Source organism: Alosa pseudoharengus, unplaced genomic scaffold, assembly GCF_046254945.1.
Source record: "Alosa pseudoharengus isolate Yale_2024_CS ecotype anadromous, Long Island Sound unplaced genomic scaffold, YU_APseudo_1.1 YU_APseudo_1.1_scf_10, whole genome shotgun sequence".
Taxonomy (NCBI): domain Eukaryota; kingdom Metazoa; phylum Chordata; class Actinopteri; order Clupeiformes; family Clupeidae; genus Alosa; species Alosa pseudoharengus.
In genome coordinates this window covers 8,907,238-8,918,190 of record NW_027468565.1, presented here as the reverse complement: position 1 = coordinate 8,918,190, position 10,953 = coordinate 8,907,238, and the positions used below count along the sequence as shown (strand labels likewise).

Here is a 10,953-nt window from a genome sequence, read left to right as displayed (position 1 = left end):
GAGCGGAGAGGAGCGGAGCTCAGCGGAGCCGGCTCCAACATCACAACTCCACCACAGGCCTCCGCGGGGCTACTGATGTAATTAAGGGTCCCTGATGACTGCAGGCGTTTGAGGGGGAGAGAGAGGGAGAGAGAGGGGGGAGGGGAGAGAGAGTATAGGATAAAAAGAACTGAGAGAGAGACAGCGTGAGAAAAAGAGAGAATGTGTGTCTGCATGTTCGTGTGTGTGTGTGTGTGTGTGTGTGTGTGTGTGTGTGTGTGTGTGTGTGTGTGTGTGTGTGTGTGTGTGTGTGTGTGTGTGTGTGTGTGTGTGTGTGTGTGTGTGTGTGTGTGTGTGTGTATGTGTGTGTGTGTGTGTGTGTGTGAGAGAGAGAGAGAGAGCTCTTCCCCTCAGGGACACACACAGCACTGAGGCTAGCAGAAGAGAGGCTGTAGCCGCTGGTCTCACCGATGGGGCTTAATCTGCACACACACACACACACACACACACACCACACTCACACACACCCACTCACACACACACCACACACACACATTGCAGGAGATTGCTGGATTGATTGTATTTTAGCAGATGGTGAGAAACTCAGCAGGACAACCCAGCAACATCATAAATAGATGAACCAATCCCCTGTCGTGCCAGTGACCTCTCTAACCCTGCCCATATACACACATCCTGTCTGTGTCGTCTTTACCAAAGCAGAGGTGCAGTAAACCACCACAGCTCTCTGTTATGTGGACATGCAGATGTTGAGCTAGTTACAGGGACTAGTGCATGCCTCCACAGTCATTTTACACGGACTAGTCTGGAATTAATTGTCACATGAACATATCCCCTCTCTCTGTGAAAACGCCATTTTAGGACGGTGTGCGCCTGGGACCACTTAATATCATCTGGATAATGTCACTGTCCCCTCAGTGGGACTTCAGACTTCTTCCTGAGACTCCAGCACCATAGCAGCCCCCCACCCCCGCCCCCCACGCCAGCACCCAACCTGTTCCCTCCCAGCCACTGCCACTGCTGCCACAATAGCGCCCCCTCACAAGGAGCATCTCTGTGTAGCGGCAGACAGGCGACACAATCCCTGGTGCCTGTGAACACAGCCCTGGCTCTCGTTTTCCATTAGGCCAACAAAGGAACACGGTGACCCCCGGAGGGCCGAGGAAAAAAGAAACACAAACCAAAACAAACAAACAAACACACAAACAAAAATAACGGCACCTGATGCAGCCTCCTGTCCGAGAGAGGAGCTGGTTGAGAACTCTCTGTGTTGCCTCTACACACCACTAAGGTACAGCCCTTAATTAGCTGGCTAATTAAAGCTGTTCGCCGACTGATTAGAATGCTCCCAGATATCTCTCTGGAGAGGCTGATTATCATCATTATTCCTCATCATCTTCAAAAATCATGTATGGATTATTTTTTTATTAGTGCTAAAGTCCCCCCTCCCTCCCATCTCTCTCTCTCCTCTTCCCCCTCTCCCTCTCTCTGAAATATGGATTTGATCTCCGTGTGTGTGTGTGTGTGTGTGTGTGTGTGTGTGTGTGTGTGTGTGTACGCGAGGTGGGCAGCGCCCTCTCCATTGTTTGTTGTTGTGTTCCTCCCCGCGTGAGCGTAGCCGGCGCACTGTGCTTCGACTCCTTTAGCATTTTCAGCCTCATTACTTACATAATTTGTTCTGACATGCGCCCACAACAACTGAAGCGTGCTGTAATTAAGGCTGGCTGCGGCTGTGGTTCAGAGAGGGAGCGGGAGAGAGAGAGAGAGAGAAAGAGAGAGAGATAGATAGAGAGAGATAGATAGAGAGAGAGAGAGAGCAAGAGCAGAAAGAGCGGGGCAGGCGGACGCCGTGTGTGGCTGTGTGTGTCTGTGTCTGGACGTGTGTGTGAGTGTGTGCAAGGAGTCACTGGCACACTGGCAGGCCCCGGGCAGCAGGTGGCACTGCAGGGCCGTGGCTGTGGCTGCGGCTGTCTGACTCGCTCGCTTGCCCTGCCTCGGCGCGCCACGCTGAAAGTTGTGGTGGCGGTGCTGAGGCTGCTGCCTTGAGTTCCTCCAGCCCTCTCCAGCTAAGCCTACCAGGGCCAGGGCTGCAGAGCCGGCAGCCCCAGAAGATGGGGGAGCCAGGCTGCTGCTGGGCTGGGTCACTCTTAGCACTGCAGCATTGGTGAACCATGCCCCAGGGGGAGCAGGCTAAGAGCAATGGCCGCTGTGCTGCCTCTCTCTCTCTCCGCCTTCTCTCTCCTACTATCCTCCATTTGCTCTGTCTCTCTTTGTCTCTGGGGCTTGTAGGCAGCTGCTGTGCATGAGGTGAGGGCTACAAGGGTGCACTCAGTCAGCAGTCTTCAGGAGACATGAATCATACATGCAGACGCGCAAACACACACACACACAACACAACACACACACACACACACACGCACGCATGCACACACACACACATGAACACATACATCTACTCACACCTTCACACTGCCATTAAAATGAGGAGGGAGAAAGGCTCAGGGAGGAGAGTAAAGGAAAACATCCCTTTGTGTCCAGCTGGGCTGAGCAGCGGGGCTCTCTCACTCTGACCACAGCAGCGGCCTGGGCCTTGTCTGAGTACTGAGTAGAAGCCCATCACAGATTAAAACTTAAACCCGTCTCCTGCTCTAAGACCCCTTAAGTGAAGGAGAGGAGAGAGAGAGAGAGGGAGGGAGGGAGGGAGAGAGGGAGAGAGAGTGAGAGAGTGATGGAGCTGCTTGGATATGCAGAGCGGCTTCGGTGCAGAGAGCCTCCTGGGAGAGGTCATCAAACCCATGGAGCTCAGGGCCTTAAGCACCTCGGATCTGACAGTCAATACGCCATCGACAGGCGGATGCAGAGTTAACAGACCAGACCGCTGCCCAGGCGAGACTGACCGACGGCTGCGGTCTGAGTAGCTTCAGTGCATCCTGTCATGTGTGTGTGTGTGTGTGTGTGTGTGTGTGTGTGTGTGTGTGTGTGTGTGTGTGTATGTGTGTATGTGTGTATGTGTGTGTCTGTGTGTGTGTGTGTGTGTGTGTGTGTGTGTGTGTGTGTGTGTGTGTGTGTGTGTGGGCATTGTTTGTGTGTAAGCAGAGGAAAGACATAGAAAAATAGAGAGCAGCTAAACATGTACAACATGTACATGTCTTTGTGCGTTTGTATTTGTGTGTGATCATGTGTGTGTGTGTGTGTTTGTGTGTGATCATGTGTGCTTGTCTTTATCACAAAATGGGGACTTCGACCTGACAAAGTAGTCACGGGGTGGGGACCGCTGGAATGGTGGGGACTTACACTTGGTCCCCATTATGTTTTTCCTTTAGATGAGCCTAGAACAACATTGCCAACTGCCTAGATACAAAATTTTAGGTTGGCCTATATGTCATGAAATTTTGAAAATGTGTGTTTTGTGTGTGTTTTGGGGTGCTCAGTACCGCCAACCCATGACCAGACACTGTAACTGCATATCTCTCTCACACACACACACATATGGACATCTACCAATCAGATCCGAGAAATCAGAATATGCAAATGAGTAGATCGCATCATCGAAAGACCGCCAGAAAACCAAAAGCAGAAGAAGAAGCATCCACCATTTTGGGAACAGCGATATTTTTTCTACAGATCTTTACTATTTTATGGAACATCATCCAACTTCACAGATAAAAAGTAAGTTTAATTAAATTGCGAGAGTAAATGTTAATTGTAGATTGTCAAATAACAATGCATGCCTAACTGCTGTAAGTGTTAATGTTCAGGGTCAAGGGGAGCACATGTAGCAGCAAGTAGCCTAGCTTATAGCTAAATTGCATGTTAAGATGGTTGCCCTATCATTGAGAGTAGCATGGTGAATTCTTTAATTATGCACTTGTATAATATGGGTAAAATGAGTTATGAATGCTGGAATAAAGTTCTTGATAGTATTCTATGTGCATGTAGATATCACACTTCTCATACCTAGTTTTGACATTACAAAAAAGGTAAGTTAAGTATAACTTTGCATTCAGAAAATGTAATGTTATCAGACTTCATTTGACTAATCGTCATTTTCTCAAACTTCAGAGGAAGGACAACCATGCCAGCAGCAACAAAAGGTAAATACCTATTACTACAGCATATTGTATCAGTTTATACACATTAAGTCGAAATGTTTGAACAAAGAAAAAACAAATGAGGGCGAGGGAAGTCAAAAGGCTACATAATGCATGGTGGGCTAGCTTCAGTAGATGTCAGGTCTTTTTTATCTGTAGGCAGTTTCAAAGCAGTTGGTAAACGCTAGTTGTGGTTGTTAAATTTGACTACGTAAATATTGTGTTTGTTTTTATGCCTTACTCCTAAGACATACTTTCACAAAACCTGGTGTTATATTGGTTAAACTAACACCACGTTTGTAGTTGCTAGCACATTATGCTAGGCAGCTCATATGCAAAGATGGCTAAGTAAATTGTAAAAGTGAGCCAGCATAATGTGCTAGCAATTACGAATTTGGTGCACATTGAGTTAGCAACAGTTCATTTCCCTTGAAGGAATAACTTCTGCTGTCCAAATGTGGTAAACTGACACGATACAAATCGTTTAATATAAATGTCTTCATTTACAGATTAACATGCTACAACGAAGACAAAATCCCATGCGCGAAGCATGTGACCATGCACGTAATTGCAGAGACACTGAAATGCTGGAAGCTAAGTTCATTAGCCCTAAAAAAGGTATGTAATATTTTAAACCGGAAACAGCAGGAAAACAGAAATGTTTGCTAACAGCTCAGAACTCTGTAAAAGATGTTCAGTTGTGTCTTGAGATCTACTTATTCCTCCACAAGGCGCTATTTTAAAAACTAGCTTCAGGCAGGCAGTGTCATATTCAAGTTCACAGACTACAGCAATTTGTTTGTTCAAGTAATTCTGCGCTGGTTTTGAGTTGTGTAGGTTGCAGTATAAAGTGAGAGTGTTATCATGTACAAGTGTTGAGAGTTCGCCGACATGCTGCAAACATTTAACATATGTCCCCGCTCGATAGTGGTAAGAATATGCTTAATTTATGTGTCAGCCTGTGTGCTGTTTGTTTACACTGAGCAAAGGTCACAGTCATTTGCGTGTGAACAGTAAGACTCAACCGTGGATAAATTCGGCGTTAACAAATGGTCTCCTTCACATGCGGTGAAGGCATAGCACAGACAAGCTCACAAGACGCTGTGAACTTTTGTCGAACACTTTGGTCGTTCGCATGTTTGTTTGATGTGTAAAGGCGACGTGATGTCGGGTATTACATTCACATCAAGCCAGAGGTAATCATGCATGCCTGTGTATGCGCGTGACTACATGTTTATTTACTGGTTTGACTAAGATTTGCAGTCAGGACGCTTTCTTGCTTGTTAATGTAGGCTACACCTGTTGAGAGTTCGCCTACATGCTGCAAAAACATGTCCCCGCTATTGGTAAGAAATATGCTTAATGTTTCAGTCTTGTGCGCTGTTTTTGGATACTGAGCAAAAGTCACAGTAATTTACGTGTTAACAGCAAGTAATTCAAACTGAACCGTGGATAAATTCGGCTTTAACAAAGTCGTTGTCTCGTTCACATGCGTTGAAGGCATACGTTGTACGTCAATGTTGCAATACATTTCAAGGAGCTGCATGAATAACGGAAGGCGTGAATGAAGTGGCCACTGTATGTAGCACAGACGAGCTCTCAAGAAGACGCTGTAAACTTTTTGTCGAACACTTTGGTCGTCGGCAGGTTTGTTTCATAGATGTGTAAATGCTGGCGACGTGATGTATATAATCACTTGTAGACTTCACACCAGTCATGCCTGTGTAGCAGCTACAGTAGGCTATGCTCGTGGCTACGTTTATTTAGTGGAAATTTGAGTAAGATTTGCAGTCAGGACACGATTTCTTGCTTGTTCATGCTCAAGATTAGAAAATAATGCGTATAATCGTGTGCTTTGAAGTGTTACTTTTAAACATGGAGTGAAGATGGCTTGATTCAAAGATTATGTTTCAAGAGATTGTGGACTTTAGCTTAGGCCATCGATAACAGTATTAATATACTGCAAAACTGCTGCTTATCTAATACAATCTAACCAAGTGTTATTAATCTTATATCAAGATCAGAAACTATATGCCATGGTATTGTTTTCAGTATAATGAGTTATACAGAGTATCTAGACCCCTCTAGTTTCTGATCTTGAGGGTTCCCTCTCAGTAACAACGTGAACAACGCACATCACACACTCACCAACCAATCCTGAACAGTTCGGACAGTGTATGACATCTAGGTGTAGATGTGAAATGTACAAAGTGTATGACATCTAGGTGTAGATGTGAAAAAGTTAACTTTCAGTTCAAAAGCAGCGGTAGCATAGGCTAGTGTTGTTCAACAATGAGCTAGGTTAATAGATGGAAGCAACACAAATAGCAAGGGATCTTCAAATTAAAGTTACAACGATATCTGTGCCTAAGGCAGAAGGGATACTGTCTATGTACACATCTGACTGTTTGAAAATGACAGCGCAAATGCGCACTTCTCACTCTCCACACATGCATTTCTCGTGGTAAATGTTTGTCTATGCTTCCCCTCCAGATTGAATTTTACATTACATTTACGAGATCTTAGCATTGAGGCAGATATAGAATGATCAAGCCAAATAACAGGCCATGATGAATGCTCTGCAAATAGGCTAAAATAAATCAACTGATGTACCCTATTTAGATGTGTTGAATTTTGTTGTATGCACACTTTTCCCTATGAGAAACTTTACTAGTAGGCTACTGGCAATAATTCAAAACTACTTTCACCTCTGCTTTTACATGCAAATTTAAAATAGAAACCACTTGTGAATAACCAAGATTTTTTTCATGCGGGTATAATTTACAGGGATTGGACTGGTATGATTTATCATAGCCTACTTTATCATACTGGCATGATTTAAAACATAGGGTGAAAGTGAGAATTCATGAAGCACTTTTGAGAAAATGTCAAAATATTGAGATATATATTCTATATTGTCAAATAGACTAAAAATATTGCAATATTATTTTTAGCCATATCGCCCAGCCCTAACTGGTTCCTGATTTAAGGCCTAAGTTTATATGCTCATGTATGCTGATGAAGTTTTTTGTACATTTCTGACCCACATTCTGTTTTTCAGGCCGTGGTGTCTTTACCTTAGCACCATTCCAGCAGGGTGATTTCGTGGTTGAATACAGAGGAGTAATCATTGATGCAGTAGAAGCTCAGCATAGGAGGAAAATCTACCATAAAGCTTGCTGTGTCTTTTTGTTTGACTTTAAATGGAAAGGCAAATGGTGGTGGTAAGTTTTAGGCTAATAGGTAAAGTGCTACTGCCAGTTCCAGAGGTCTTACTAAATGTACTAACTGGATTAAAAAAAACTGTAAAACTCTTAGGGCGTTAGAAAATGAGCCTATTTCTCAAAAAATTGGAGTGTTCCTTCAAAAAATTGCTCTTGTTGATTTTAATGCATTTTCCAGCATTGACGCAGCATTGGAAGACAACAGTCTTGGGAGATTGGTGAATGATGACCATAAGACTCCTAATTGCCGCATGAAGTTAATTGAGGTTGATGGTAAACCACATCTCTGTTTGTTGGCCATGGAGAAATGAGGTGAGATCTAGCAGCGTTAGCAATTTCTGTTTAAAATAATAACTTTATTAGATTTAAATTAGAATAATAGCTTTCTTCGATTTCTGTGTACTGCTTTTCAGTTTACAAACACCTGTACTTTGCTTGCATGGTTTTATTAATCACTGTCCCAACCTGTGAGTGATCCCTTTCCTAGTTAGCGTGCTTCCATCCAACTTGCTAATGCACATTTTATCTATTCGAATGGAAACAACGTGAAATGCACATCAAAATTTTGAATGCGCATCAATATTTGATTTGCTAGAGGGGGGGTGGATCCACTCTCGATGCGCATAAGGTATAATGCGAATAAAGTTGATGGAAACAGTTTATTCGCATTGCGTTATGTAACCTTCAGAGAATCTCAGCCATCTCTGGCGCTTCCCCAACATTAGGCAACTTAATGTGCTCTCTTGCTTGTTCCTGTAGAATAAAACAAATTGAATTCACACATCGGTGCACAGTTGTTTTGCTGACGCCAAAGTTTTCAATAACAACTCTGTATTCGGAACACGTCGCAAGTTTATGCAACATGCCATTCCTGTAGAAAACCTGTAGCCCAATTAAATGCCTGCAGGTATGACTGCTTTAACAATAGAATGATAGGGTAAAATATCATTCCTGAATACTGAATATCATAATATATTAGCCTAAAATTAATGTGCAGTAAGCAGAATGTAGGCATGGCTGCATGTGACATTTCTACAGATCAGAATGATATATGCCTAACAACTGTTTTGAGTTAAGGCTATAGTTAAGCTTATTGAACACAGACATTTACATCGATAGTCTGGTGTTATAATTTATTTGCCTCGGGTGTACTGTGGAGTGGGTAAGACTGTTTTTAGTGGCAGGCTAACACATACTGATCACTTGCGCTAGCCTAGCACCTGCGAACTCTGCAACTAGAACTATTCTACCTCAGCTTGCTATGCATTGTCATTATTGAAGTTGAGTATGTTTGTGTGTAGGGTTTGTAGGTTTTTTAAGATTTCTTTCACTTAGTCCCCACAACTAATGCTTTATCCTTTCTTAACTTGCTTCTAATTATCATATTGAAGTCAGGTTTGTGTGTAGGGCCTTCATGGTTTCTTGCACCCGGTCCCTATAACTCATGTTAAATAAAATAATGAAAGATGGCAATCTAAGTGCAAGGTGAAAGTGTTTAGAAGGTTGTTATGACTGACGGTCTATTTATAAGGTACACGTTAACACTTTGTGCCCATGTCTTTCTCTTCTTATCAAGGGTGAGGCTGCCACTTGCAGCTTGGAAAATGTGCCTTCTACCAGTGACCTCCCAACATCTGCCACTCAGGTAACATAATCAGTCTTTGCCTGTTGTGGAAATAGTATTGTGAAGCAGAATTTGACGGTCATTAGGTAGGCTAGGGCCACAGTAATAGCGCTGGTGCTTACACCTCATGTGAAACTAGTTTGTCCAGCTATCGTTCTGCTCACTTTAACATAACTCCTGGAGCTGTATGTAAACTATTGCTAACTAGCTAGTTAGCCACTAATTTGAATTACATCATACTAGGAGAGAGAAAATGCCAGGCAGAAAGTAACCATTCTTGTCATCTCATGAGAGAGGCTGCTTGTATGTCTGTTAGCACTACTTTGCTAGCCTAAGTAACATTAGCAATGGGTACAGTTTATAGCATACATGCACTGTTTTAAAAAAAGATACAAATCTAAGTGCAAGGTGAAGGTGTTTAGAAGGTTGTTATGACTGACGGTCTATTCATAGGGTACATGTTAACACTTTGTGCACATGTATTTCTCTTCTTATCAAGGGTGAGTATGCCACTTGCAGCCTGGAAAATGTGCCTTCTAGCAGTGACCTCCCAACATGTGCCACTCAGGTAACATAATCATGATGTGTCTGTTAGCACTACGTAGCCAGCCTAAGTAACGTAACCTTTGGGTACAGTTTATAGCATACAATTTCTTCCCCTTTGTCTTGCAATATATGTAGTCTTTGCTTTCACTTGATTCCAACAACTGATATATCCTATTGAAGCTGAGAGTAGGCCAGGGCTTTTTGAATTCTATCAATTGGTCCCCACAACTGATGTTTTATCCTACCTCACTTTGATTCTAACTGTTTTATTGAAGTGAAGTGTGTGTAGGACCGCTTGAGATGCCTTTAGTTGGTCCCCACAACTTTGTGTGTGTAGGACTTTTTCAATTGGTCCCCACAACTCATGTTTTATCCTACCTCAATTTGATTCTATCTGTTTTATTGAAGTGAAGTGTGTGTAGGACCGCTTGAGATGGCTTTAGTTGGTCCCCACAACTTTGTGTGTGTAGGACTGTTTCATTTGGTCCCCACAACTGATGTTTTATCTTACCTCACTTTGATTTTAACTGTTTTATTGAAGTGAAGTGTGTGTAGGACCGCTTGAGATGCCTTTAGTTGGTCCCCACAACTTTGTGTGTGTAGGACTTTTTCAATTGGTTCCCACAACTCATGTTTTATCCTACCTCACTTTGATTCTAACTGTTTTATTGAAGTGAAGTGTGTGTAGGACCGCTTGAGATGCCTTTAGTTGGTCCCCACAACTTTGTGTGTGTAGGACTTTTTCAATTGGTCCCCACAAGTGATGTTTTTACAGTCCCTCAATTTTAAGTGTTTGGCAGTAGCTGAGTGTATTCCGTGCCTTTTCAAAGGGGTCGGTCAGGATTCTAGACATAGAACCTCATTTTCAAGTTAGCAAGTGTGATATTTATCAGTGGAGACTGTTTTCAGCACGTTTTATCCAGTCCTTCTAGTTGCAGAGTTGCAAGTCAACAGTATGTGTTAGCCTGCCAGTAAAAACAGTCTTACCCACTCCACAGTGCACCCGAGGCATATCAATTATAACACCAGACTATCGATGTAAATGTCTGTGTTGATAGAATACTGTTAGAAATAAAATTACCCTTGCATTGCATTGCAATAGTTATACTTTGTTCCCTGAAGTTGGTAGTAGGCATATAACCAACGGCAGCGGCAGCGGCGGACTGATATTACCTAGGCTACTACTAGGTGTCCCGATTGGAGTGCGCTTCTCTGTTTACTTTTCGGCGCAGTACTACTAACCAGAGCAAGTAAAATTCTGCCGCTGCTTAGAAACTAGTCCCTCAAAATGTAATGCGATCATTTAAAATGCAAGGATAGAATAATGTTAGAAATAAAACTATCAACACAGACATTTACATCGAAAGTCTGGCGTTATAATTTATTTGCCTCGGGTGTACTGTGGAGTGGGTAAGACTGTTTTTAGTGGCAGGCTAACACATACGGATGACTTGCGCTAGCCTAGCACCTG

General features: G+C 43.1%; 1 protein-coding gene and 1 long non-coding RNA gene across 4 annotated transcripts in view; one reads left to right on the top strand and one right to left on the bottom strand.

Moving 5' to 3' along the window:
- The window catches only part of roraa (RAR-related orphan receptor A, paralog a), a 286,503-nt gene that overhangs the window by 17,638 nt on the left and 257,912 nt on the right, over positions 1–10,953 (bottom strand). The window lies entirely within an intron of this gene.
- Positions 3,447–9,497, top strand: LOC143099793 (uncharacterized). The gene is made up of 7 exons (XR_012981761.1): positions 3,447–3,666; positions 4,060–4,091; positions 4,598–4,706; positions 7,150–7,312; positions 7,491–7,624; positions 8,889–8,957; positions 9,436–9,497. It is a non-coding gene; the product is annotated as an uncharacterized LOC143099793 (long non-coding RNA).